The 27,615-nt window shown below is 47.3% G+C and overlaps 1 pseudogene; it reads left to right on the top strand.

Moving 5' to 3' along the window:
• The window catches only part of LOC147083937 (uncharacterized), a 455,464-nt pseudogene that overhangs the window by 225,505 nt on the left and 202,344 nt on the right, over positions 1 to 27,615 (top strand).

Genomic DNA, 27,615 nt, shown 5'->3' with positions numbered 1-27,615 from the left:
CATAGAAACATAGAAGACAGGCTGATCATAAAAAAGCAGTTTTTAAATTGATGAAACGGAAACAAGAAATCCTGTGGAGCAAATGTGAGTAAAAATATTTTTTCTCCCTCAATTAATTTTTTAAATATTAATTTTCTGCGTTTTTAATTATTAATTTCAAGCCCTTTAAGAGAAATATGGGAGTGGTGGGGGTTCCCTTAAAGGGACAGGCGCTCTCTTTTTCTATGAGATTTTCATTAAAGGGACCGCGTCCCATGGATGACCGATTTTAAAGGGACAGCGTCTCCCTTTTTATATAATGTATATGTAAGAGACTGACATTTAAAGTAGTGCTAATCCCCTGCTCCCCTGAGTGCTTGGTGAGAAATCAGGTGCTGTTTGCACTCGCCCCCTCCCAATTTTCTGCCAAGGGACAGAAAGCAGAAAGTAGTGGTGAACGGTTTCTTTTCAGACTGGAGGGAGGTAAACAGTGATGTTCCCCAGGGGTCGGTATTAGGACCAATGTTCCCTCTTTTTTTTTGAGGAGCGTGGCCCGTTTAATGGGCTGCACGACCCATTCAAATTTCCGCGCATGCACGATTTTCCATTTACAGGGCGGTGAGCCGGCTGCGCGGGACCTCCAGACCGCTGCGTGGCCGCGCAACTTAACGTGAACATTGATTCGGACCACTGATTCTTTTTTCAGGCAGCGCATTCCAGATCACAACAACTCGCTGCGTAAATAAAATTCTCCTCACCTCGCCTCTGGTTCTTTTGTCAATGACCTTAAATTTGTGTCCTCTGGTTACCGACCCTCCTGCCACTGGAAACAGTTTCTCCTTATAAGCTACAGCTATACAAAGCCCTGGTTAGACCCCAGAGAGTCATAATGGCACAGAAGGAGGCCATTCGGCCCGTCGAGTCCATGCCAGCTCTCTGTATACAATCCAGTCAGTCCCATTCCCCCGCGCTGTCCCCGTAACCCTGCAAGTTTATTTCCCTCAAGTGCCTATCCAGTCTCCCCTTGAAAACATTGAGTGTCTCCGCTTCCACCACTTCCGTCGGCAGCGAGTTCCAGGTCATCACCACTCGCTGCGTAAAAAAGTTTTTCCTCACGTCCCCCCTGTATCTCTTGCCCAAAACCTTAAATCTGTGTCCCCTAGTCCTTGTACCATCAACTAGTGGGAACAACCTTTCCCCGTCTAACCTATCCAAACCCGTCATAATCTTGTACACCTCTATCAAATCAGCCCTCAACCCCCTTTGCTCTAATGAAAACAAATCCAGCTTCTCCAACCTGTCCTTGTAGCTAAGATCCCCCATCCCCGGAACCATTCTGGTAAATCTCCTCTGCACCCTCTCAAGGGCCTTCACACCCTTCCTAAAGTGTGGTGACCAGAACTGGACGCAATACTCCAGTTGTGGCCTAACCAGCGCTTTATAAAGGTTCAGCATAACTTCTCTACTTTTGTACTCAATACCTCTATTTATGAAGCCCAAGATCCCATATGCTTTGTTAACCACTCAATATGTCCCGCCACCTTCAGGGACCTACGCACAGTAACTCCCAGGAACTCCCTGGAGCACTGTGTACAGTTCTGGGCACCGCACCTCAGAAAGGATATACTGACCTTGGAAGGAGTGCAGCACAGATTGACCAGAATGTTACCCGGGCTCCAAGGGTTAGATTATGAGGGAGAGATTACATAAACTAGGCTTGTGTTCCCTGGAATCTAGAAGGTTAAGGAGTGATTGAGGATTTTAGGATTTTGAAAGGAATTGGTAGAGTAGATCGAGAGAAACTTTTTCTGCCGGTGGGGCAGTCGAGGACAAGGGGACATCACCTTAAAATCAGAGCCAGGCCATTCAGGAGAGAAGTTGGGAAACACTTCTTCACACAAAGGGTGGTAGAAGTGTGGAACCCTCTCCCACAGGAAGCAGTCGATGCCAGCTCAATTAATCATTTTAAATCCCAGAGTGATAGATTTTTGCTAGACAAGTGAGCAAAGGGATATGGAGCCAAGGCAGGTGGGTGGAGTTAAGACACAGATCGGCCATGATCTCATTGAATGGCGGAACAGGCTGGAGAGGCTGAATGGCCTCTTCCTGTTCCCATGCTCCTATTTACTCTATCAAAACCCTTCATGTTTTGAACACCTCTATTAAATCTCCGCTGCACCTTCTCTGCTCCAAGGAGAACAATCCCAGCTTCTCCAGTCTCTCCACGTGACTGAAATCCTCTGTGTATTTGTCGTGGTGCAGCAGGCTATAGCAAACAGCTTTCTTAAGAACATAAGAAATAGGAGCAGGAGTCGGCCATTCGGCCCTTTGAGTCTGCTCCGCCATTCAATAAGATCATGGCTGATCTTCTACCTCATCTCCACCTTCCTGCCCAATCCCCATATCCCTTGATTCCCCATGAGTCCAAAAATCTATCTGTCTCAGCCTTGATTATACTCAATGACTGAGCCTCCACAGCCCTCTGGGGCAGAGAATTCCAAAGATTCACCACCCTCTGAGTGAAGACATTTCTCCTCATCTCAGTCCTAAATGGCCGACCCCTTATTCTGAGACTGTGACCCCTGGTTCTAGACTCCCCAGCCAGGGGAAACAGTCTCCCAGCATCTACCCTGTCAAGCCCTGTAAGAATTGTAGATGTTTCAATGAGATCACCTCTCTTCAAAATTCATGGGAATATAGGCCCAGTCTACTCAATCTCTCCTCATAGGACAATCCCTCCATCCCAGGAATCAGTCTGGCGAACCTTTGTTGCACTCCCTCTAAGGCAAGTATATCCTTCCTTAGGTAAGGAGACCAAAACTGTACACAATACTCCAGGTGTGGTCTCACCAAGGCCCTATATAATTGGAGTACATAAGAACATAAGAAGTAGGAGCAGGAGAAGGCCATACGGCCCCTCGGGCCTGCTCCGCCATTCAATAGGATCATGGCTGATCCGAATCTAGACTCACGTCCACTTCCCTGCCCTCTCCCCGTAATCCCTAATTCTCTTATCTGCTAGGAAACTGTCTATCTCCATTTTAAATTTATTTAATGTTGCAGCTTCCACAGCTCTCTGGGGTAGCAAATTCCATAGATTTACTACCCTCTGAGTGAAGAAGTTTCTCCTCATCTCAGTTTTGAAAGGGCAGCCCCTTATTCTTAGATTATGCCCCCTAGTTCTAGTCTCACCCATCAGTGGAAACATCCTCCCCGCATCCACCCGATCAAGCCCCCTCACAATCTTATATGATTCGATAAGATCGCCTCTCATTCTTCTGAACTCCAATGAGTAGAGTCCCAACCTACTCAACCTTTCCTCATACGTCAACCCCCTCATCTCCGGAATCAACTGAGTGAACCTTCGCTGAACCGCCTCGAGAGCAAGTATATCTTTTCTTAAATATGGAAACCAAAAGTACACGCAGTATTCCAGCTGTGGCCTCACCAATACCCTGTATAACTGCAGCAAGACTTCCCTGTTTTTATACTCCATCCCCCTTGCAATAAAAGCCAAGATTCCATTGGCCTTCCTGATCACCTGCTGCACACGAACTTTTTGTGTTTCATGCACCAGGACCCCCAGATCCCTTTGTACTGCAGCACTTTGCAGTTTCTCTCCATTTAGATAATAACTTGCTCTTTGATTTTTTCTGCCAAAGTGCATAACCTCACACTTTCCAACATTATATTGCATCTGCCAAATCTCTGCCCACTCACTTAGCCTGTCTATGTCCTTTTGCAGGTTTTTTATGTCATCCTCACTCATTGCTTTCCCTCCCATCTTTGTATCGTCGGCAAGCTTGGATATGTTGCACTCGGTCCCTTCTTCCAAATCGTTAATATAGATTGTAAAGAGTTGGGGTCCCAGCACTGACCCCTGCGGAACACCACTAGTTACTGGCTGCCAGCCCGAGAATGAACCATTTATCCCAACTCTTTGTTTTCTGTTAGATAGCCAATCTTCCACCCATGCCAGTATATTACCCCCAATCCCGTGATTTCTTATCTTGATCAGTAATCTTTTGTGTGGAACCTTGTCAAATGCCTTTTGGAAGTCCAAAACACCACATCCACTGGTTCCCCTTTATCCACCCTGTATGTTACATCCTCAAAGAATTCGAGCAAATTTGTCAAACATGACTTCCCCTTCATAAAACCATGCTGACTCTATCCTATTAAATTATGTTTATCCAAATGCTCTGTTACTGTTTCCTTAATAATGGACTCCAACATTTTGCCAACCACAGATGTTAGGCCAACTGGTCTATAGTTTCCAGCTTTTTGTCTACTTCCCTTCTTAAATAAGGGTGTTACATTAGCAGTTTTCCAATCTGCCGGGACCTTTCCTGAGTCCAGGGAGTTCTGGAAAATAATCACCAATGCATCCACAATCCCTACCGCCACTTCTCTCAAGACCCTAGGATGTAGGCCATCAGGTCCGGGGGATTTATCCGCCTTAAGTCCCTACAATCCTCTTGTAATAAAGACTAACGTACCATTTGCTTTCCTAATTGCTTGCTGCACCAACGTGTTAAGATGAGAAATGATAAAGGCAAGAAGTCACTTGTGGGAGTGGTGTACAGGCCCCCTGACAGTAACCACACGGTAGGATGGAGTATAAAGGAAGAAATAATGGGAGCTTGTCAGAAAGGTATGGCAATAATCATGGGGGATTTTAATCTACATATAGACTGGAAAAATCAGATGGGCAAAGGGAGCCTAGATGAGGAGTTCATAGAATGTTTTCGGGATAGTTTCTTAGAACAGCACGTTCTGGAGCCAACCGGAGAGCAGGCTATACTAGACCTGGTATTGTGCAGTGAGATAGGATTAATTAATGACCTCATAGTGAAGGCGCCCCTAGGTAGCAGCGATCATAATATGATTGAATTTTACTTTCAGTTTGAGGGAGAGAAGAGTGGGTCCACGACTAGTATTTTAAACTTAAATAAGGGCAATTATGAGGGCATGAAAGCAGAGCTAGCTAAAGTGAACTGGCAAATTAGGTTAAGGGATAGGTCAATAGAGTTGCAGTGGCAGACATTTAAGGGGATATTTCAGAATACACAGAATAGATACATTCCAACGAGAAAGAAAAATTCCAAGAGGAGGACCCACCATCCGTGGTTAACTAAAAAAGTTAAAGATAGTATCAAACTTAAAGAAAAAGCATATAATTGTGCAAAGATGGCTGGCAGGTCAGAAGATTGGACAGAATATAAAAAACAGCAAAGAATGACTAAAAGATTAATGAGAGAAAAATGAGAGTACCAGAGAAAGCTAGCTAGAAATAGAAAAACTGATAGTAAGAGTTTCTATAGATATTTAAAAAAGAAAAGAGTTAACAAAGTGAGCATTGGTCCTATAGAAAGTGAGTCTGGGGAATTAATAATGGAAAATAAGGAGATGGCAGTTGAATTGAACAGGTATTTTGCATCGGTCTTCACTATAGCGGATTCAAGTAACATCTCAGAAATAGCTGTAAATCAGGAAATGGAAGGGAGGGAGGAACTCAACAAAATTACAATCACCAGGGAAGTGGTACTGAGCAAATTGTTGGAGCTGTGGGCTGACAAGTCCCCGGGGCCTGATGGACTTCATCCTAGGGTCTTAAAAGAAGTGGCTAGTGAGATAGCTAATGCGTTGGTTTAAATTTTCCAAAATTCCCTAGATTTGGGGATGGTTCCATTAGGTTGGAAAATAGCGAATGTAACTCCTTTATTCAAAAAGGGAGGGAGACAGAAAGCAGGAAACGACAGGCCAGTTAGCTTAACATCTGTCATGGGGAAGATGTTAGAAGCTATTATTAAAAACGTTATAGCAGGGCACTTGGAAAAGTTCAAGGTAATCAGGCAGAGTCAACATGGTTTTGTGAAAGGGAAATCATGTTTAACCAATTTATTGGAGTTCTTTGAGGAAGTAACATGTGCTGTGGATAAAGGGGAACTGGTGGATGTACTGTACTTAGATTTCCAGAAGGCATTTGATAAGGTGCCACATCAAAGGTTATTGCGGAAAATAAAAGCTCATGGTGTAGGGAGTAACATATTGGTATGGATAGAAGATTGGCTAGCTAATAGGAAACAGAGAGTAGGCATAAATGGGTCATTTTCTGGTTGGCAAGATGTAACGAGTGGTGTGCCACAGGGATCAGTGCTGGGACCTCAACTTTTTACAATTTATATAAATGACTTGGATGAAGGGACCGAAGGCATGGTTGCTAAATTAGCTGATGACACAAAGATAGGTAGGAAAGTAAATTGTGAAGAGGACATAAGGAGGCTACAAAGGGATATAAATAAGTGAGTGGGCAAAGATCTGGCAAATGGAGCATAATGTGGGAAAATGTGAAGTTGTCCATTTTGGCAGGAAGTATAAAAAAGAAGCATATTATCTAAATGGTGAGAGATCGCAGAGCTCTGAGATGCAGAGGGATCTGGGTGTCCTAATGCATGAATCGCAAAAGGTTAGTATTCAGGTACAAGAAGTAATCAGGAAAGCTAAGAATGTTATTGTTTATTGCGAGGGAAACTGAATACAAAAGTAGGGAGGTTATACTTCAGTTATACAGGGCATTGGTGAGACCACATCTGGAGTACTGTGTACAGTATTGGTCTCCTTATTTAAGGAAGGATGTAAATGCATTGGAAGCAGTTCAGAGAAGGTTTACTAGACTAATACCTGGAATGGGCGGGTTGTCTTATGAGGAAAGGTTGGACAGGCTAGGCTTGTATCCGCTGGAGTTTAGAAGAGTAAGAGGTGACTTGATTGAAACACACAAGATCCTGAGGGGTCTGGACAGGGTGGATGTGGAGAGGATGTTTCCTCTTGTGGGAGAATCTAGAACTAGGGGTCACGGTTTAAAAATAAGGGGTCGCCCATTTAAGACAGAGATGAGGAGAAATCTTTTCTCACACAGGGTCGTATTTCGAACTCTTCCTCAGAGGGCGGTGGAAGCAGAGTCTTTGAATATTTTTAAGGCAGAGGTAGATAGATTCTTGATAAGCAAGGAGGTGAAAGGTTATCGGGGGTAGGCGGGAATGTGGAGTAATCAGATCAGCCATGATCTTATTGAATGGCAGAGCAGGCTCGAGGGGCCGAGTGGCCTACTCCTGCTCCTAATTCGTATGTTCGTATGTAACCTGTGCAGCAGCTGGGGCCTGAAAATCAGCTTCACTGCCCCTGGGCTGGGAAAGGGGGACATGAGGCAACATTCTCCCTCTTACCCCTTTCTACACTCCTTTTACAGGGTTTTAGAAGTGGAGCATTTACAGCCAGGAAGCTCAGACCGAACATCACGTCAAGAACAGACAGAGTCGCTCGATTCATCAGGACCTGATTCAATTGCTGCTCCAATCTGCTGACACACCAGCGAGTTCACACTGATGAGAGACCTTTTAAATGTTCTGAGTGTGGGAAGAGCTTCAAAATCTACAAGTACCTGAAGCAACAGCAGTGGCTAGACACTGGGGAGAGCCCGTTCACCGGCCCCGTGTTCCAGAAGAGATTCACTCAGTCATCCGCTCCGATGATACACCAGCAATATCACATGAGGGAGAGACCTTTAACCCGCTCCGTGTGTGGGAAGGGATTAATTGCACCCTCCGTGCTGCTGAGAGACCAGCTTGTCCACACCAATGAGAGACCGTTGACCTGCTCTGTGTTTTTGAAGCGATTCTCTCATTCTGCCACCCTCCTGAGACACCAGTTTGTTCACATTAAATGTTCTGACTGTGGGAAGAGATTTAAAAGGTCCCAGGACCTGAAGAGACACCAGCTGGAGAGAGCAGGAGAGATTCTGTTCACCTGCTCCGTGTGTGGGAAGAGATTCACTCGGTCATCCCACCTACTGACACACCAGCGAGTTCACACTGATGAGAGACTATTTAAATGTTCTGCCTGTGGGAAGAGCTTTAAAACCTCTGGGGATCTGAAGCGACACCAGCGAGTTCACTCCGATCAGAGACCATTTACATGTTCTGTCTGTGGGAAGAGCTTTAACAGCTCCGGGAATCTGAACAGACACCAGCCAGTTCACACTGGGAAGAGGCCATTCACCTGCTCCGTGTGTGGGAAGAGATTCACTCACTCATCCAACCTGCTGACACACCAGCTTGTTCACACTGATGAGAGACTATTTAAATGTTCTGCCTGTGGGAAGAGCTTTAAAACCTCTGGGGATCTGAAGCGACACCAGCGAGTTCACTCCGATCAGAGACCATTTACATGTTCTGTCTGTGGGAAGAGCTTTAAAAGCTCCGGGAATCTGAACAGACACCAGCCAGTTCACACTGGGAAGAGGCCATTCACCTGCTCCGTGTGTGGGAAGGGATTCATTCAATCATCCCACCTGCTGACACACCAGCAAGTTCACACTGATGGGAGCCCGTTCACCTGCTCCGTGTGTGGGAAGGGATTCACTCAGTCATCCAACCTGTTGCAACACCAGCGAGTTCACACTGATGAGAGACCGTTCACCTGCTCCGTGTGTGGGAAGGGATTCACTCAGTCATCAAACCTGTTGAGACACCAGCGAGTTCACACTGATGAGAGACCATTTAAATGTTCTGACTGTGGGAAGAGCTTTAAAACCTCTGGGGATCTGAAGCAACACCAGTTGGTTCACACCGATGCGAGACCATTTAAATGCTCTGACTGTGGGAAGAGCTTTAAAACCTCTGGGGATCTGAAGAAACACCAGCGCGTTCACACTGGTGAGAGGGCGTTCACCTGCTTCGTGTGTGGGAAGGGATTCACTCAGTCATCCAACCTGCTGACACACCAGCTTGTTCACACTGATGAGAGACCATTTAAATGCTCTGACTGTGCTAAGAGCTTTAAAAGCTCCGGGGAGCTGAAGAGACACCAGCGAGTTCACACTGATCTGTAGCACAGGGCCCTGGAGACAGCTAGGGTGACATGAACATGGAATGGATGAATGTTTTATAAATTCTTGTACTGCTGTTTAATCTTTCAATCTGTTGTGCTGATGATTCCCTTCGATTGATTGTTGATGGTGTTACATAGAATGTACAGCACAGAAACAGGCCATTCAGCCCAACTGGTCCATGCCGGTGTTTATGCCCCACACCCACCCTACTTCAATTAACCCGATCAACATCTCCTCCCATTCCTTTCTCCCTTGTGTGGCTTCCCCACAACTACTCCCTGTGGTAGCGAGTTCCCCATTCTCACCATTCTCTGGGTAAAGACATTTCTCCTGAATTCATTACTGGATTTATTAGTGACTATTTTAAGTTTGTGGCCTCATAAATATGATGAGATTCTGTTAAGCTGACCAGTATGTTGTTGTACTTCGTCTTTTTCTGATGAATTAAACATTACTGAGCCCTTGTACGTGTGTTATGGGATGACGTTTTTTAAAATTCGTTCATGGGATGTGGGCTTCGCTGGCAAGGCCAGCATTTATTGCCCATCCCTAATTGCCCTTGAGAAGGTGGTGGTGTGCCGCCTTCTTGAACCGCTGCAGTCCGTGTGGTGAAGGTACTCCCACAGCGCTGTCAGGGAGGGAGTTCCAGGACTTTGACCCAGTGACGATGAAGGAATGGCAATATACTTCCAAGTTAGAATGGTGTTTGACTTGGAGTTGGTGGTCATAGAGTCATAGTGTTATACAGCACAGAAAGAGGCCCTTTGGCCCATCGTGTCTGCACCGGCCATCAAGCCCTGTCTATTCTAATCCCATTTTCCAGCACTTTGTCCGTAGCCTTGTATGCTATGGCGGTTCAAGTGCTCATCTAAATGCTTCTTGAATGTTGTGAGTTCCTGCCTCTACCACCCTTTCAGGCAGTGAGTTCCAGATTCCAACCACCCTCTGGGGAAAAAAGTTTTTCCTCAAATCCCCTCTAAACCTCCTGCCCCTTACCTTGAAACTAATGGTTATTGACCCCTCTACTAAGGGGAAAAGTTCCTTTCTATCTACCCTATCTATGCCCCTCAAAATTTTGTGCACCTCAATCAGGTTCCCCCTCAGCCTTCTCTGCTCTAAGGAAAACAACCCCAGTCTGTCCAGTCTCTCTTCATAGCTGAAGCGCTCCAGCCCAGGTAACATCCTGGTGAATCTCCTCTGCACCCTCTCCAATGCAATCACATCCTTCCTATAGTGTGGCGAGCAGAACTGCACACAGTATTCCAGCTGTGGCCTAACTAACGTTTTGTACAGCTCCATCATAACCTCCCTGCTCTTATATTCTATGCCTCGGCTGATGAAGGCAAGTATCCCATAAGCCTTTTTAACCACCTTTTCTGCCTGTCCTGCTGCCTTCAGGGATATGTGTATTCTATCAGGTGTTCCCATGCGCCTGCTGTCCTTGTCCTTCCAGGTAGAAGAGGTTGTCGGTTTGGGAGGTGCTGCCGAAGAAGCCTTGGCGAGTTGCTGCTGTACATCTTGTAGATGGTACACACTGCAGCCACGGTGCACCGGTGGTGGAGGGAGTGAATGTTTAAGGTGGTGGATGGGATGCCAATCAAGCGGGCTGCTTTGTCTTGGGTGGTGTCGAGCTTCTTGAGTGTTGTTGGAGCTGCACTCATCCAGACAAGTGGAGAGTATTCCATCACACTCCTGACTTGTGCCTTGTAGATGGTGGAAAGGCTTTGGGGAGTCAGGAGGTGAGACACTTGCCGCAGAATACCCAGCCTCTGACCTGCTCTTGTAACCACAGTATTTATGTGGCTGGTCCAGTTAAGTTTCTGGTCAATGGTGACCCCCAGGATGTTGATGGTGGGGGATTCGGTGATGGGAATGCCGTTGAATGTCAAGGGGCGGTGATTAGATGCTTGCTTGTCGGAGATAGTCATTGCCCGGCCCTTGTGTGGTGCGAATGTTACCTGCCGCTTATCAGCCCAAGCCTGAATGTTGTCCAGGTCTTGTTGCATGCGGGCATGGACGGTTTCATTATCTGAGGAGTTGCAAATGGAACTGAATACTGTGCAGTCATCAACAAACATCCCCACTTCTGACCTTATGTTGGAGGGAAGGTCATTGATGAAGCAGTTGAAGATGGTTGGGCCGAGGACACTGCCCTGAGGAACTCCTGCAGCGATGTCCTGGGGCTGTGATGATTGACCTCCAACCACCACGATCATTTCCTTTGTGCTCGGTCTGACTCCATCCAGTGGAGAGTTTCCCCCCCAATTCATTAGCATTGAGGTAATAGTGAGAGTAATAGAAATATAGAAACATAGAAGATAGGAGCAGGAGTCGGTCATTCGGCCCCTCGAGCCTGCTCTGCCATTTAATGAGATCATGGCTGATCATCCAAATTCAGTACCCTGTCCCTGCCTTCTCCCCATATCCCTTGATCCCTTTAGGCTTAAGAAATATATCCAACTCCTTTTTGAATATATTTAATGAACTGGCCTCCACCGCCCTCTGTGGCAAAGAATTCCACAGGTTCACCACTCTCCGGGTGAAGAAATTCCTCCTCATTTCAGTCCTAAATGGCTTACCCCTTATCCTTAGACTATGACCCCTGCTTCTGGACTCCCCGGTCATCAGGAACATCCTTCCTGCATCTAGTCTGTCCACGCCTGACAGAATTTTATAGGTTTCGATGAGATCCCCTCTCAATCTTCTAAACTCCAGTGAGTATAAGCCCAATCGACACAATCTTTCCTCATACGTCATTCCTGCCACCCCAGGTATCAGCCTGGTGAATCTTTGCTGTACTCCTTCCATGGCAAGAACGTCCTGCCTCAGGTAAGGCGACCAAAACTGCACACAATACTCAACGTGCGGTCTCACCAAGGCCCTGTACAACTGTAGCAAGACATCCTTGTTCCTGTACTCGAACCCTCTTGCTACAAAGGCCAACATACCATTTGCCTTCTTAACCGCCTGCTGCACCTGCATGCTTACCTTCAGCGACTGGTGCACAAGAACACCCAGGTCTCTTTGCACTTCCCCTTCTCCCAATCTATTGCCATTCAAATAATAATCTGCCTTCCTGTTTTTGCCACCAAAGTGGATAACCTGACATTTATCCACATTATAGTGCATTTGCCATGTTTCTGCCCAATCACCCAATCTGTCCAAATCGTACTGGAGTTTCTCGACATCCTCCTCACAGCTTACCCTCCCACCCAGCTTTGTGTCGTCTGCAAATTTGGAGATATTACATCCAATTCCCTCGTCCAGATCATTAATATATATTGTGAACAGCTGGGGTCCTAGGACCGATCCTTGCGGTACCCCACTAGTCACTGCCTGCCACTCGGAAAATGACCCGTTTATTCCAACTCTTTGCCTTCTGTCCGCCAACCAGTTCTCTATCCAAGTCAATACCTTGCCCCCAATCCCATGTGCCTTAATTTTGCACGCTAATCTCTTATGTGGGACCTTACCGAAAGCCTTCTGAAAGTTCAAATACACCACATCCACTGGTTCTCCCTTATCTATTTTAACAGTTACATCCTCAAAAGATTCCAGTAGATTAGTCAAGCATGATTTACCCTTTGTAAATCCATGTTGACTTTGTCCGATCCTGTCACCACTTACCAAGTGCTCTGCTATTACATCTTTTATAATAGATTCTAGCATTTTCCCCACTACCGATGTCAGGCGTACCGGTCTATAATTCCCCGCTATATTTAATGAATTGGCCTCCACTACCTTCTATAGTAGAGAATTCCACAGGTTCACCACTCTCTGGGTGAAGAAATTCCTCCTCATCTCCGTCCTAAATGGCTTACCCCTAATCCTTAGACTGTGACCACTGATTCTGGACTCCCCGGCCATCGGGAACATCCTTCCTGCATCTAGTCTGTCTAGTCCTGTTAGAATTTTATAAGTTTCAATGAAATCCTCTCTCATTCATCTAAACTCCAGCAAGTATAAGCCCAATCGACCCAATCTCTCCCCATACGTCATTCCTGCCATCCCAGGTATCAGCCTGGTGAATCTTCGCTGCACTCCCTCCATGGCAAGAACATCCTTCCTCAGATAAGGTGACCAAAACTGCACACAATACTCAAGGTGTGGTCTCACCAAGGCCCTGTACAACTGCAGCAAGACATCCCCGCTCCTGTACTCGAAACCTCTCACTGCGAAGGCCAACATACCATTTGCCTTCTTAACCACCTGCTGCACCTGCATGCTTACCTTCAGTGACTGGTGCACAAGGATGCCCAGGTCTCGTTGCACTTCCCCTTCTCCCAATCTATTGCCATTCAGATAATAATCTGCCTTCCTGTTTTTGCCACCAAAGTGGATAACCTCACATTTATCCACATTATACTGCATCTGCCATGCTTCTGCCCAATCACCCAACCTGTCCAAATCATACTGGAGTTTCTCAGCATCCTCCTCACAGCACACACGCTCACCCAGCTTTGTGTCATCTGCAAACTTGGAGATATTACATCTAGTTCCCTCGTCTAGATCATTAATGTTGTGGTGAAAATAAATTCACATCTAAACCATGTAAAAGTAAAAAGATGCAGTTTATTATCAGAGCTCTGGGAGAAGAGTCTTAGACCCCGCGGTCTGTGCGAGCACCTTCTCGTTCTCTCTTGGTTGGTACAGCTTTTTATTCTATTTTCATCCAATCACATTGTATTACAATAATCACCTGATCACATTGTATTACAATAATCACCTGATCACATATGGATTCCTTTCAGCATTAGTAAAGGTTAGTTACATCTTACTATGCCTTTGGTCACAGGTCAAATTCCCATGACCCCTATATTCTGCTGTGTCTACAATTTTTAGCTAAAGCAGTACATTTCTTATCACGTAACACACATTCTGTCTTGTCCCACAGCTGCGTCTTATCTCTGTTTTGCAAAGTTTCTCTGCACACTGTCTTTTGTGCAAAACTAGCGAAAGTAGCACGAAAGTCTTTTTCACATGAGAAAGTCGTTTTCATAAAAGAAAGTTGTTATTCTGAGAGGATTAATTTTAACTCCTTCAGTCCCTCCTGTTGGTCCCGCACCAAATTTAGATTTTAGCTAGGGATACCAACTTCTCTTCCACTTTTACCATCCCCGGGATTACTCCTATACTGATGGCTTAAACTTTGTACCTAAGATCGTCTTTCCCCTCTGTCTATCTTTTTGTGCTAGGCGTGGTAGTCTGTGCAAATGACCAAAGAACTTTACATGTATGTTCCTATCTCTATCAGTTCATTATCCCTCATTAACTTTTCGGTTTCTGGCTCAATATCAATTATATCTATAGCAACCGGCACTATTCGGTACACAGCTGCCCTACAACATGCTTTCAGAACAGTCATTATAACACAAAATAATACTACAACTACAATAACAATTATAAGTCCATGCGTCAGATATGAACTCCAAGATCCTCCAAATAGTCAACTCCACCAACCTTTCCCTGGGGTTTTGTGGCTCCTTGTTATCTAGCAGGTGCTATCCTCCCTGTTTCTTGCATTTTACCATCTTTTGATGCTTGATAAAACCCATCTTTGAATCTAACAGCTATTTCTTACAATTCCCTTTTTTGAGAAGGAAATATCCTTATTGACTTCTCACAACCGGCTCTTGACTAATCTAGCCAGCTCCTATTGCTCTCTCAACTTGGGCGTTAGATAGTAGGGAGTCTTGAAGATTTCTCCCTTCCTTACAGTCCATTCCTTTGAGGAGAAGGAGCAACCTCTGTTCCAGTGTTCCAATTCTGCCCCGCCTGGGATATCCTCTGTTTCTTCTATCTTTCCTGATGTTACCCCGCCTGGGGTCTCCTCTACATCGCTTCGGATCTTCTCTTTCGGTGTGCTCAATTAATTTGTTAGTGCTCGTCAGTCATGGGCATGAGTACCCAATTGGCTTATGTATCAAAGTCTTACTACACACGTTACATATATCAAATACACTATCATTACAAGTTGGATAACTACCAGAGCATGTGAAATAATACAAATCTAAGGGTGTGCTGATGTATTAAGCCCAATATTCCATCAATGTGAGTGTGGTAAACCACTGTTATTGTATCCTACTGTTATCGTTATTGCATATTGTTACCTCTGGTTGGCGCTGTGTACCAATGCATGCCTCAGCTGGCTCCGCCCACATGACCAGGTATAAAGGTGGGTGTTTCGGCAACCCACTTCCTTCTTGGAACCAGTTGGCCACGAGAGGCATGCTCTGTTCTTTAGTTAATAAAAACCTTTTCATTACTTTCCTAATTCATCGCCTTTTATGGAGTAATTGATAAGCGTATCAATTTTATTAACTAAAAGTAAAATGTCGACACCTGAACAGCAACAACAGCAGGCGTTGCTGCGAGCCCTCAGACCAGCATGCCTGGACCTCGACCCTCAAGCAGCGGGTTCATCGACCAATTTCGAACACTGGCTGAGCTGCTTTGCATCCTTCCTAGAAGCCTCCGCCGTGACATCGGAGGAGAACAAACTAAAAGTTTTGACTGCCCAGGTGAGCCCTCAAGTATATACACTCATCCGGGATGCTACTACGTACACGGCGGCCCTCGACCTACTAAAAGGGCAATACATGCGCCCAGTGAACACGATTTACGCCAGACACCTCTTGGGATCCTGCAGGCAGCAACCGGGGGAATCGGTAGAGGCATTTTTACGGGCATTACAGACACTCTGCAGGGACTGCGACTGTAAGGAGGTAACGGCTGCGGGGCACACGGAGGGACTTACCTGTGATGCCTTTGTTAGGGGCCTCCAGTCTGACTACTCCCGGCAGAGACTGCTCGAAAACAAGGAGCTCGAACTGAAGATGGCCGTAGCCCTTGCGCTCTCGTTAGATGCAGCCCACCGAAACCTCGAAGCATACTCACGTAACGGCACCGTGCCATGGCCATCGCGACCTTGGGACATGGGACCGCCGCCCCCGGTACCAACTGCTGCAGTGATGTCCCGAAATCAACTGGGACCGCCACCCCCGGTACCAACTGCAGCGATGCCCCGTAACCAGACCCAAAAATGCTATTTCTGTGGCCAGTTAAAACACCCTAGAACGCGCTGCCCGGCTAAGACCGCTACCTGCTCGGGCTGCGGGAAGAAAGGCCATTACGCCAATGCCTGCAGGGGGAAACCCGCGAACGCCAGCAGCGCCGCGTGCAAACCGTGGGGGCAGCCATCTTATCCGCCATTTTGTGCACCTCCGGCCGCGTGGGGACCTGAATCATGGCCGCCGCCATTTTGTCCGCCGCACTCAACCGCCATCTTGTCTCCAGACTCGACCACCGTCTCGTCGGACGACCATATCGACTCACTAAGCCATACAATGGCCTCCGTTATGCTGGATCAAGCCCTGCCTCATCATCTGTCCAGGTCCATGATGGACATCATGGTAAACGGCCGCGCCACCACTTGCCTATTTGACAGCGGGAGCACAGAGAGTTTTATTCACCCCGACACGGTACGTAGCCACTCCCTCATGGTCCTGCCAATGCGCCATCGGATTTCTATGGCGTCTAAGTCCCATTCAATGGACGTCGGTGGCTACTGTGTGGTGACCCTTTCGGTTAAGGGCACAGAATATAAAAATTTTAAACTTCTTGTCCTGCCCCGTCTTTGCGCTGCCGTGCTGCTAGGGTTGGATTTTCAGTGCCACCTTAAAAGTGTCACATTAGCATATGGTGGACCCCTCCCCCCACTCACAGTCTGCAACCAACACCTTTTAAATCGCCCGCCGCACACCACTTGCAGCCTTTCCACACTCAAAGTCCCCCCCCCCCCTTGTTCGCTAACCTCACCCGTGACTGTAAACCCATCGCTACCAAGAGCAGGTGGTACAGCGCCGGGGACAGAGCTTTTATTAGCTCTGAGGTGGAGCGGCTCCTGAAGGAGGGCATTATCGAAGGGAGCACCAGCCCCTGGCGAGCCCAGGTTGTAGTCGTTAAAACCACCGATAAACGCCGCCTGGTCATTGACTACAGCCAAACCATAAACCGGTACACTCAGCTGGACGCATACCCCCTTCCTCGCATATCTGATATGGTCAATCAGATTGCACAATACAGAGTATTCTCCACCATTGACCTTAAGTCAGCATACCACCAACTCCCCATCCGCCATGAGGACCGCCAGTATACTGTCTTCGAGGCGAACAGCCGCCTCTACCACTTCCTTAGGGTTCCCTTCGGCGTCACCAACGGGGTTTCGGTCTTCCAAAGGGAGATGGACCGGATGGTTGACCAGAACGCGCTGCAGGCCACCTTTCCCTACCTGGATAACGTCACCATCTGCGGCCACGACCAGCAGGATCATGACGTTAATCTAGAAAAATTCCTCCGTACGGCCCAGCGGCTGAACCTAACGTACAATAAGGAGAAATGTATGTTTCGCACCAAACGCCTTGCCATTCTCGGCTGCGTAGTGGAGAACGGAGTCATTGGGCCCGACCCCGACAGAATGCGCCCCCTTATGGAGCTCCCACTCCCCCACTGCCAAAAAGCACTGAAGAGATGCCTGGGGTTTTTCTCTTACTATGCTCAGTGGGTGCCCCACTATGCGGACAAAGCCAGACCGCTCATCAAATCCACCTCCTTCCCCCTGACACCAGAGGCATGTGCAGCCTTCACTCTTATCAAGAGCGATATTGCGAAGGCCACAATGCACGCAGTGGATGAGTCCATCCCTTTCCAAGTGGAGAGCGATGCATCCGACTTCGCCCTAGCTGCGACCCTTAACCAGGCGGGGAGACCCATGGCCTTTTTCTCAAGGACCCTCCAGGGCCCCGAGATTCGACACTCCTCTGTCGAAAAGGAGGCCCAGGCTATTGTGGAAGCGGTGCGTCACTGGAGGCATTACCTGGCCGGAAAACGGTTTACCCTTCTCACTGACCAGCGTTCAGTTGCTTTTATGTTCAATAATAAGCAGAGGGGCAAAATCAAGAACAACAAGATCTTGAGGTGGAGAATTGAACTCTCCACCTACAATTACGATATCTTGTACCGGCCCGGGAAACTCAATGAGCCCCCAGATGCCCTATCACGTGGTACATGCGCCAACGCGCAGGTTAATAGACTGCAGTCCCTCCACAATGACCTCTGCCACCCGGGGGTCACCAGGTTCTTCCATTTCATCAAATCCCGTAACCTGCCCTACTCCATCGAGGAGGTCAGGACCATGACCAGGAACTGCCAAATCTGTGCCGAGTGCAAACCGCATTTTTATAGGCCAGACAGAGCAAGCCTGATCAAGGCCACTCACCCCTTCGAGCGCCTGAGCGTCGATTTTAAAGGGCCCCTCCCCACCTCTGACCGCAACGTGTACTTCCTCAACATAATTGATGAGTACTCCCGTTTCCCGTTCGCCATCCCTTGCCCAGACATGACCAGTACCACGGTCATCAAATGTCTGAATGACCTCTTCGCCCTGTTCGGGTTCCCTAGCTATATACATAGCGACAGGGGCTCATCTTTCATGAGCGACGAACTTCGTCAGTACCTGCTCGCGAGAGGTATTGCTACAAGCAGGACCACCAGCTACAACCCCCGGGGGAACGGCCAGGTGGAAAGAGAGAACACGACGGTTTGGAAGGCCGTCCTCTTAGCCTTAAAATCTAAGGGCTTTCCGACCTCTCGCTGGCAGGAGGCCCTCCCTGCGGCGCTCCACTCCATCCGGTCACTGCTTTGTACTGCCACTAATGCCACCCCTCATGAGCAAATGTTCATTTTCCCCAGGAAGTCCACATCGGGAACCTCGCTACCGACATGGCTGACTTCTCCTGGGCCCGTCCTACTGTGGAGGCACGTGAGGACCCATAAAACGGACCCCCGGTTGAGAGGGTGAACCTCCTACACGCCAACCCCCAGTATGCCTACGTGGCATACCTAGACGGGCGGGAGGACACGGTCTCCATACGAGACCTCGCACCCTCGGGTGCCCCTGAATTACCACCATTATCCCCCACCACTTCTCCCAACCCAACCCCTGTAGACGGCATGCCGGAGCCCCAGGACCCTTCGTTGACCACCCAGACACCAGATTCGACATTGGATACTGCACCACCGCCGCCGCCACCACGATGATCAGGACGTCATACAAGGCCTCCTGATAGACTTACCTACACGAACTTGTAGTACACTTCACCCCGCCGGACTAAATTTTAAACAAGGGGTGAATGTGGTAAACCACTGTTATTGTATCCTACTGTTATCGTTATTGCATATTGTTACCTCTGGTTGGCGCTGTGTACCAATGCATGCCTCAGCTGGCTCCGCCCACATGACCAGGTATAAAGGTGGGTGTTTTGGCAACCCACTTCCTTCTTGGAACCAGTTGGCCACGAGAGGCATGCTCTGTTCTTTAGTTAATAAAAGCCTTTTCATTACTTTCCTAATTCATCGCCTTTTATGGAGTAATTGATAAGCGTATCAGTGAGTTGTCCCCTATGCTGTCAATTTCACTATCTATTCTCGAGTTGTCTTGCTCCAAAACATAAAAATGCTTTAGGGAGGAGTTCAGTCGCATCATGAGCTCACTGAAACCCACAAACAACAGGGGAATGTCACATCCGAGTATCCGAATTGTGCCACATAATTGTGTAGCTCATACTTAAAAACGTGTTGGTTGATGGGACAGGTCTTGTTAGACCCGTAAAGCATGGTAATTGCAGTAGTAGTGACACAGGAGGCACCACCAAAATCACCTCATACTGGATTCGTACTGGTTTTTCCCACGCTCTGTTACCTACAAAACACAATTATTACAGTCACAGTTAAATTCAGTCTTACAATCATATCAAATACATTACAGTTCAACATCTAATCAACAAATCATGGATTTAAAAGGTTCTCCAGATCTCTCTTTTGCTCGTATCCATCTTGTGGATAATTCTTGCGAATCATGATTTCTCCTTAGCCCTCGATTGTACCAATCCAGATCCCATGTAACTCTCCACTTCAACTTTAATCCCTCTAACAGGTACCCGTGTGTTTAACTCTATTCTGATTGTTTCATTAATTAGTTTCTCAATGGAGTATGCTTTAAAAGTTGTCTCGCTCTCCTGAGCCACATTAACCATTTCATGTCTTGCTGTTGTCAAGTAACTGAGCATGTCTGAGACCCATTCTTCAGTGCAAACTCACCATACATTCCTGGATGGTAATTACCTCATACGTATTGAATCACATTTGCACACTCATATCAGTGTCTCAATATCATGCCACACGTGCCATCCGATACAAGCCTTTCTCGGGCTTTCAGGTATCTTATCAAAAGATTGTAGTCGCCTGGAGATCTTTGCTCATCTTCCTCTGCATGGTCCCGATGTCTTGGGTAGTGGCCAGACTATCAAATTCAGTTTTCTTAAAAGTTCATTAAAGGCAGGGACACAAATGTCTCCAAGAGAAAGCTATCAATTTACTATTCTTAACTACATTTTCCTGACTTTCACTAGAAAATTTTGAAAATTCCCGTTCAGTAGTGTAATTCTCCTGTTTCAATCTTACACTCTCAATCACTTTCCTTTAATTACCATTCATATCTCATTCATGAGTCCTGGAAAAACTTTACTGTCCAGTACAATATTTAAGATAGAAAACATAGATCAAACGTTCTCACTTGATCCAAGTTATTAACACATTTTATTATCATTATTTTTAGAGGATCTTTTATTTTCCCAAAAGTAACCAAATATATAGTGCCTGAGTCCATTTTGTCATTTCAAAATTATCCCAAAATCCAAATAGCAGTACAGTTGAACTGACTGACAGGTTTTGTCAATGTTCAATTTCATCTCTATCAATTTATCTTCCATTTCCAATTTCAGAAACAAGTGATTCTCAGGCTAGGTAGCTTACACAGTGTTTTTAACATTAGAGACAGAAGTGCTGCAATTAGTTTACAAGGTAACTTCCATATAACAAAAGAAAGAAGGGAATCCATTGTGACTCTGCTTAGAGCCCAAGGGGTTAATTTATCAAATCTTAATTTTCCCTCTGCCACTGTGGTGAAATAATAACTTAAAATTAAGAAACTTAAATTTAATAATGTCCAATATCTTTAGATTTCATACTAAAGTTGTTGCTTGGTGAACTTAAACAGCTGTCAGTGGAAGGGTTAACTCCTTTGCAGGTTTTTAAGGTGGAGCAAAACATTATCAAATGCACGCAACTGCGTCAATTCATGTAAATCAAAAAAAAAGAACTTTCCTGATCGAAAGACAGTTGTGTTTTCACACTTTAACTAAACACGAACACTGAGGTAATATGGACAGTGAAAAAAGACGGGATTGAGCAAAGTTCACAAGCTAAGTAAGTTTTTGTAAGGAACTCTGCAACTATTGGATGTTCTTGCAGAGCGGAGTTATCTTATTCAATGCGGTCTACACAAATTTACACCAACCAAAATTTCACCGTGGCCACAATGAAAGTCTGGTTTTAATAAGTTAATTAACCTCATAACTCCAATTTAATCCAGATCTTGTAAACATTCAAGTTAATTTTCTTCCAAGCACATTGGCAACTATAACTTTAAGGCAGTAGCTTATCTTTTTTAAAACTATGAACAAACAAAACAAACTGGCACATTCTTGCAGAAAACAGTAAATTACGTCATATTTTCTTATCAAATCAAGCTGCTTTAGAAGATTTCACCACAGCAACCGCAACTCCAAGGTTAAATCTTAGACTGAAACTTAATCTTTTGTTAAACAAACTTTTCGTTGCTCTTCTCGGTTTTTACACACCAGCTTAACTTAAATTATTTCAAAGGTTTTTTTTTCAATTCTTGGGGCACAATCTTATTCGCACATTCTTAAAACTTAATGATGGCAATGGGAATGTCGCGACCCCCTCTAAGGACCCTTGTTTATCCTTTAGCTTTGCCAATTTTTTCTCTAATTTTGTTACTTGCTCCTGTAGATCGCCAATCTCCTCATCCTTTCTCTCCATTTTCATTTTAATTTCCTCGGTCTTGTGAATGACCGTTACTAATTGGTGTACCAATATAACTCCCGCTTTCTTTGTCTTACTTCCCTTTTGTGTCTCCCACCATTCTCATTGGTACACTGGTACCTTAGACGGATCCCATCCATCCTTTTTCATCTTGTCTATCAAACCCTTCCGGTCATCTGCATAGAGCCTGGTAAGGGACCCAGGGGTTCCCCATTCCATCTCTTTCCCCGATGCCATAGCCAATCCTACGTCAGTCTTACCTACTCTGCTGCATTTCTCTGTGTGGGTTTGCCGTGATCCTGTCTTTATTCGTGGTACGTCTGTGACCTGGGATTTCTCCCCTCCGTCTTACCTCCAGTAACACCCCCAGTGGTCATAAAAGACTTTTTAAGCAGTTAATTAATCACAATTAAGCACACATACATTCATTGACTTCACGATCCCAGGGTACTTTGGAGTCTCTCTGCCTACTTGATCCTGGCCATCACGTGGGGCCCAATCGCCCTCTTAATTCCGGCTCAGGCTAGGGTCGATGTCCTTGTTGATCCGTCAATCACTCATTCCTTCGCGACCTCTATCGCTACACAGTGTTCCCTTAGTTCATGTGATCCACACTCACACAACTGTGTTCTCTCACCTCTTACAGACTTTCACTTGATTCATGATGCTACGGCACTGTCCCTCCGCCTTCCCAAATGACTCAATTTCTGGACGGTCAGAATTTGACTTTTCGTCCGTGTTCACTGGTACGGGCAATCTTTCAGTTCCGTAGCATCCTGCCGACTACGCCAATTTGTGGTGAAAAATACATTCACTAGAGTCTGTCTTAAAGTAAAAGTACACAGTTTATTAACTTGGTTGGTACAGCTTTTTATTCTATTTTCATCCAATCACATTGTATTACAATAATCACCTGATCACATATGGCTTATTTATTCTTTTCAGTATTAGTAAAGGTTAGTTACAGCTTACTATGCCTTTGATCACAGGTCAAATTCCCATGACCCCTATATTCTGCTGTGTCTACAATTTTTAGCTAAAGCAGCAAATTTCTTATCAAAGTTTCTCAAAACACACATATTCTGTCGTCCCACGGCTGCGTCTTATCTTTGCTTTGCGAAGCTTTCCTACACGCTGTCCATTGTTTAGTTTCGCCTTTTTCACATAAGAAAGTAGTTATGTAACTTGCTTGCGCTACTCTGTCTACGTCATTCAGATAATTGTGAAACTTTTTATCGCCACCTGGTTTCTTTTAGCTTTTGTTCACTTTCACATGACCCCACTCCTTTGTTCTGATTTAAATTTTGCTGGCATCACTTAATTAGTGGTCACTGCGGCTGTCTGAATTCTGAGAGGGTTCATTTTAACCCCTTCAAGCTCCCTCTACACTGTCCCATCAAACACTCCCAGGGCAGGTACAGCACAGGTTAGATACAGAGTAAAGCTCCCTCTACACTGTCCCATCAACACTCCCAGAGCAGGTACAACATGGATAGATACAGAGTAAAGCACCCTCCACACTGTCCCATCAAGCACTCCCAGGGCAGGTACAGCACGGGTTAGGTACAGAGTGAATCTCCCTCTACACTGTCCCATCAAACACTCCCAGGGCAGGTACAGCATGGGTTAGATACATAGTAAAGCTCCCTCTACACTGTCCCATCAAACACTCCCAGGGCAGGTACAGCACGGGTTAGATACAGAGTAAAGCTCCCTCTACACTGTCCCATCAAACACTCCCAGGGCAGGTACAGCACAGGTTTGATACAGAGTAAAGCTCCCTCTACACTGTCCCATCAAACACTCCCAGGGCAGGTACAGCACGGGTTAGATACAGAGTAAAGCTCCCTCTACACTGTCCCATCAAACACACCCAGGGCAGGTACAGCACAGGTTTGATACAGAGTAAAGCTCCCTCCACACTGTCCCATCAAACACTCCCAGGGCAGGTACAGCACGGGTTAGATACAGAGTAAAGCTCCCTCTACACTGTCCCATCAAACACTCCCAGGGCAGGTACAGCACAGGTTAGATACAGAGTAAAGCTCCCTCTACACTGTCCCATCAAACACTCCCAGGGCAGGTACAGCACAGGTTAGATACAGAGTAAAGCTCCCTCCACACTGTCCCATCAAACACTCCCAGGGCAGATAAATGCGAGGTTATCCACTTTGGTGGCACAAACAGGAAGGCAGATTATTATCTGAATGGCAATAGATTGGGAGAAGGGGAAGTGCAACGAGACCTGGGTGTCCTTGTGCACCAGTCGCTGAAGGTAAGCATGCAGGTGCAGCAGGCGGTTAAGAAGGCAAATGGTATGTTGGCCTTCGTAGCGAGAGGGTTCGAGTACAGGAACAAGGATGTCTTGCTGCAGTTGTACAGGGCCTTGGTGAGACCGCACCTTGAGTATTGTATGCAGTTTTGGTCGCCTTATCTGAGGAAGGATGTTCTTGCCATGGAGGGAGGCAGGAATGACATATGAGGAGAGATTGGGTCGATTGGGCTTATACTCGCTGGAGTTTAGAAGAATGAGAGGGGATCTCATTGAAACTTATAAATTTCTAACAGGACTAGACAGACTAGATGCAGGAAGGATGTTACCGATGGTCGGGGAGTCCAGAAACAGGGGTCACAGTCTAAGGATAAGGGGTAAGCCATTTAGGACAGAGATGAGGAGGAATTTCTTCACCCAGAGAGTGGTGAACCTGTGGAATTCTCTACCACAGAAGGCAGTTGAGGCCAGTTCATTAAATATATTCAAGAAGGAGTTAGATATATTTCTTAAGGCTAAAGGGATCAAGGGATATGGGGAGAAGGCAGGAACAGGGTACTGAAATTGGATGATCAGCCATGATCTCATTGAATGGAGGAGCAGGCTCGAGGGGCCGAATGGCCTACTCCTGCTCCTATCGTCTATGTTTCTATGTATACAGCATTTTTATACTTTCAAGTACCTTGTGGCGACCTTGTGACTTGTTACAATCTTATTGGACTTCTGCCGTTACATAATTGGATTATAAGCTGCATGATTCAAACCGGCCAATTGACTTACGGATGATGCAATGCAGCTTTTGGATGATTTCATTAACTCTGGGTATAGCTGCTGGTTCAAAGGTCAGTTTCCATCACATTACAAAACCTCGTCAAGATGTTTTCTGTTTTGATAAGCCGCCATGAGTTTCTGCACACACATAGGCCTAGAAATTCAGTTGGTTGCACCAGCCATTAGCGCCTTAGGAGGAGTAGATGTCGGGCACTAGGCGGGTAGCGCCCGGGCGCAGCGCGAACTGCGCCTCGCCCCAACTTCACTAGAGATTTAGCGGCGGCGCAAAGTCTTTGCGCGCGCTCAGCTGCGTGCGCAGACCATGATGTCATTTCCTCGTGCAACGCCCTTTGTGCACCCCCAACCGGAACTTCAGTGGCAACGCCCCATTGTGCGCCTGGCGCCCCTAGCGACTGTTAGAGTGGAACGGTGCTCAGCCGATGCGGGGCGCGGGGGGCGCAAATTAAAGGGCACTCCTACTGCACTATAAAAGGCTGCCATTTCGCAGCACTCCCTCTTGAGAAACGGATCTTTGGAGAGAGACCAAGGAAGATAGCTTTCTGCTTTGGCCCAACACTTGGACAGGTACTTCTGGCTTCAGGCCACAGCTTTCCACTAGTCTTTGCCTTCATTGACATCTCATTGTTTGCCAGCATATTATGGGGGCTGCAATGGGTGTCAACGCTGGCTTTCTCAATTACATCCAAAGGGCTCACAGACGCCGTGAGAGAGTGGCAGCCCTGGCTAGATGGAGAGGGGGCAACAGGCGTCGGGAAAGGAGGCCTTACCCACCCAGGGTATACCGCCAGCAGTTCTCCTATCTCAACATGTCTGAGGAGCAGTGTGTTCGGAGGCTGCGATTCAGAAGGGACGTGGTCACAGAGATCTGCCAGCTGCTTGGCGGTGATCTGCAGCCACAGCTGAGGAGCAGGACGTCTCTGTCGGTGGCAGTGAAGGTGACGGTGGCTCTCAACTTCTATGCCACCGGCTCCTTCCAATCCGCTACTGGGGACATTGCCAACATCTCCCAGTTCGCCGTGCATTGCTGCATCCGCCAGGTGACCAATGCCCTTTTCAAAAGGAGACGTCAGTTCATCTCCTTCTCCATGGCCCTTGCCAAGCAGCAACAGTGTGCAATGGGCTTTGCAGCATTCGCGGGCTTCCCCATGGTGCAGGGCGCCATTGACTGCACGCATGTGGCTTTGCGGGCACCTCTGGAGAATGCCGAGGATTACCGCAACCGGAAGGGCTACCATTCGCTGAACGTCCAGCTAGTGTGTGACCACAGGCAGCTCATCCTAGCTGTCAATGCCCGCTTTCCAGGCAGCAGCCATGATGCCTTCATCCTGCGACAGACTTCTGTGGCAGACATGTTCCAGGCCCAGCCTCACCCACGAGGATGGCTTATCGGGGACAAAGGCTATCCTTTGTGTACCTGGCTGATGACCCCGCTCCGTGCGCCCAGCACCCCTGCTGAAGAGGGATACAACGAGAGCCATCAAGCGACCAGGAACATCATCGAACAAACAATCGGCGTCCTGAAGCAACGGTTCCGCTGTCTGGATCGTTCCGGTGGAGCCCTACAGTATTCGCCGGAGCGAGTCTCCCATTTCGTGGTCGTTTGCTGCATGCTGCACAACCTGGCTATCCGTAGGACACAGCCACTGCCACCACAGATTGGAGGACCACCTGAGGAGGAGGAGGAGGAGGAGGAGGAGGAGGACCAGCACAGGAGGGAGGCAGAAAGTGCAAGGGCCGCCCGTCGCCGGCTTATTGAACGTCGGTTCTAGGCCCCCTCTCAGGGACTGGCTTGTGCCAATGTCAGCAGATGAATGTAGCCGCTCCACAAGCCCTCAGCCGAGCAGGGCAACCAGGACTTAACCAAAAAACCATGCACACTGCAATTTAACAGCAATAATTTATTGAAAACCTCTGCCCTTCCCACATTACATGCTCATGTGGAGAAGCCCCCTCCAAAAACACAAAACTACCAGTCTCGGCCTTACAAAAAGAAAGAAACACACCAGTCTCGACCTTACACAAAGAAAGAAAGACACCAGTCTCGGCCTTACACAAAAACAACTGCACCAGTGTCGGCCTTACAACAAGCACCAGGCATTTGTGCATACCTCTACTTTTTGGCCTGCGAGGGCGATGCCTTGCGCATCCTTGCCTGGCCCCTGCCCACCCTGCTGCTCCTCCTCAATGGGAGCCCAGTGGCTGCAGCAAGGCTGGGGGAAGGCTGCTGAGGGGCAGATGGCGAGACGGCAGATGCCCTTGGGGGTCGGCCTGCACCAGCTCTGGCCTTGGAGTGTCCGGCTGCTGACTGCTCCAACTCTGGCTGGGCGGCAGCAGTCTGTCCAGCAGCTCGTGGCAGCTGCAATGGCGGAGTGGCAGTGTCGGCTGCAGGAATGGTGGCAACCTGGCAGATCGCAGGTGCTCGCTGGTCGCCTGAGACATTGGCACTCGCACGGGCCAGCACTGCAGCAGGCGCAGCAAACAGCTGAAGGACAGACTGCTGGGCTGCTGCTGCACGGCGAGTGCCCTGGCGATGCCTGGCTGATCCAGCGAGGGTGGCAGCAGTTAGTGCCTGTGTGGCCCTGGTCTGTGTCCGCATGACACCAGCCAGTGAATGGACGGCACGACTGAGCACTTGGCTAGAAGCCGACTGTGCTGCCGCAAAGTCCTGCAGACTCCTGGCCTGTGCTGCACTGAATAGTTCCAGATTCCTGGC

Source organism: Somniosus microcephalus, unplaced genomic scaffold, assembly GCF_052327205.1.
Source record: "Somniosus microcephalus isolate GS21.2 unplaced genomic scaffold, FLI_Smic_1.0 scaffold13, whole genome shotgun sequence".
Classification (NCBI taxonomy): Eukaryota; Metazoa; Chordata; class Chondrichthyes; order Squaliformes; family Somniosidae; genus Somniosus; species Somniosus microcephalus.
This window is presented reverse-complemented; position numbering and strand designations above follow the sequence as displayed.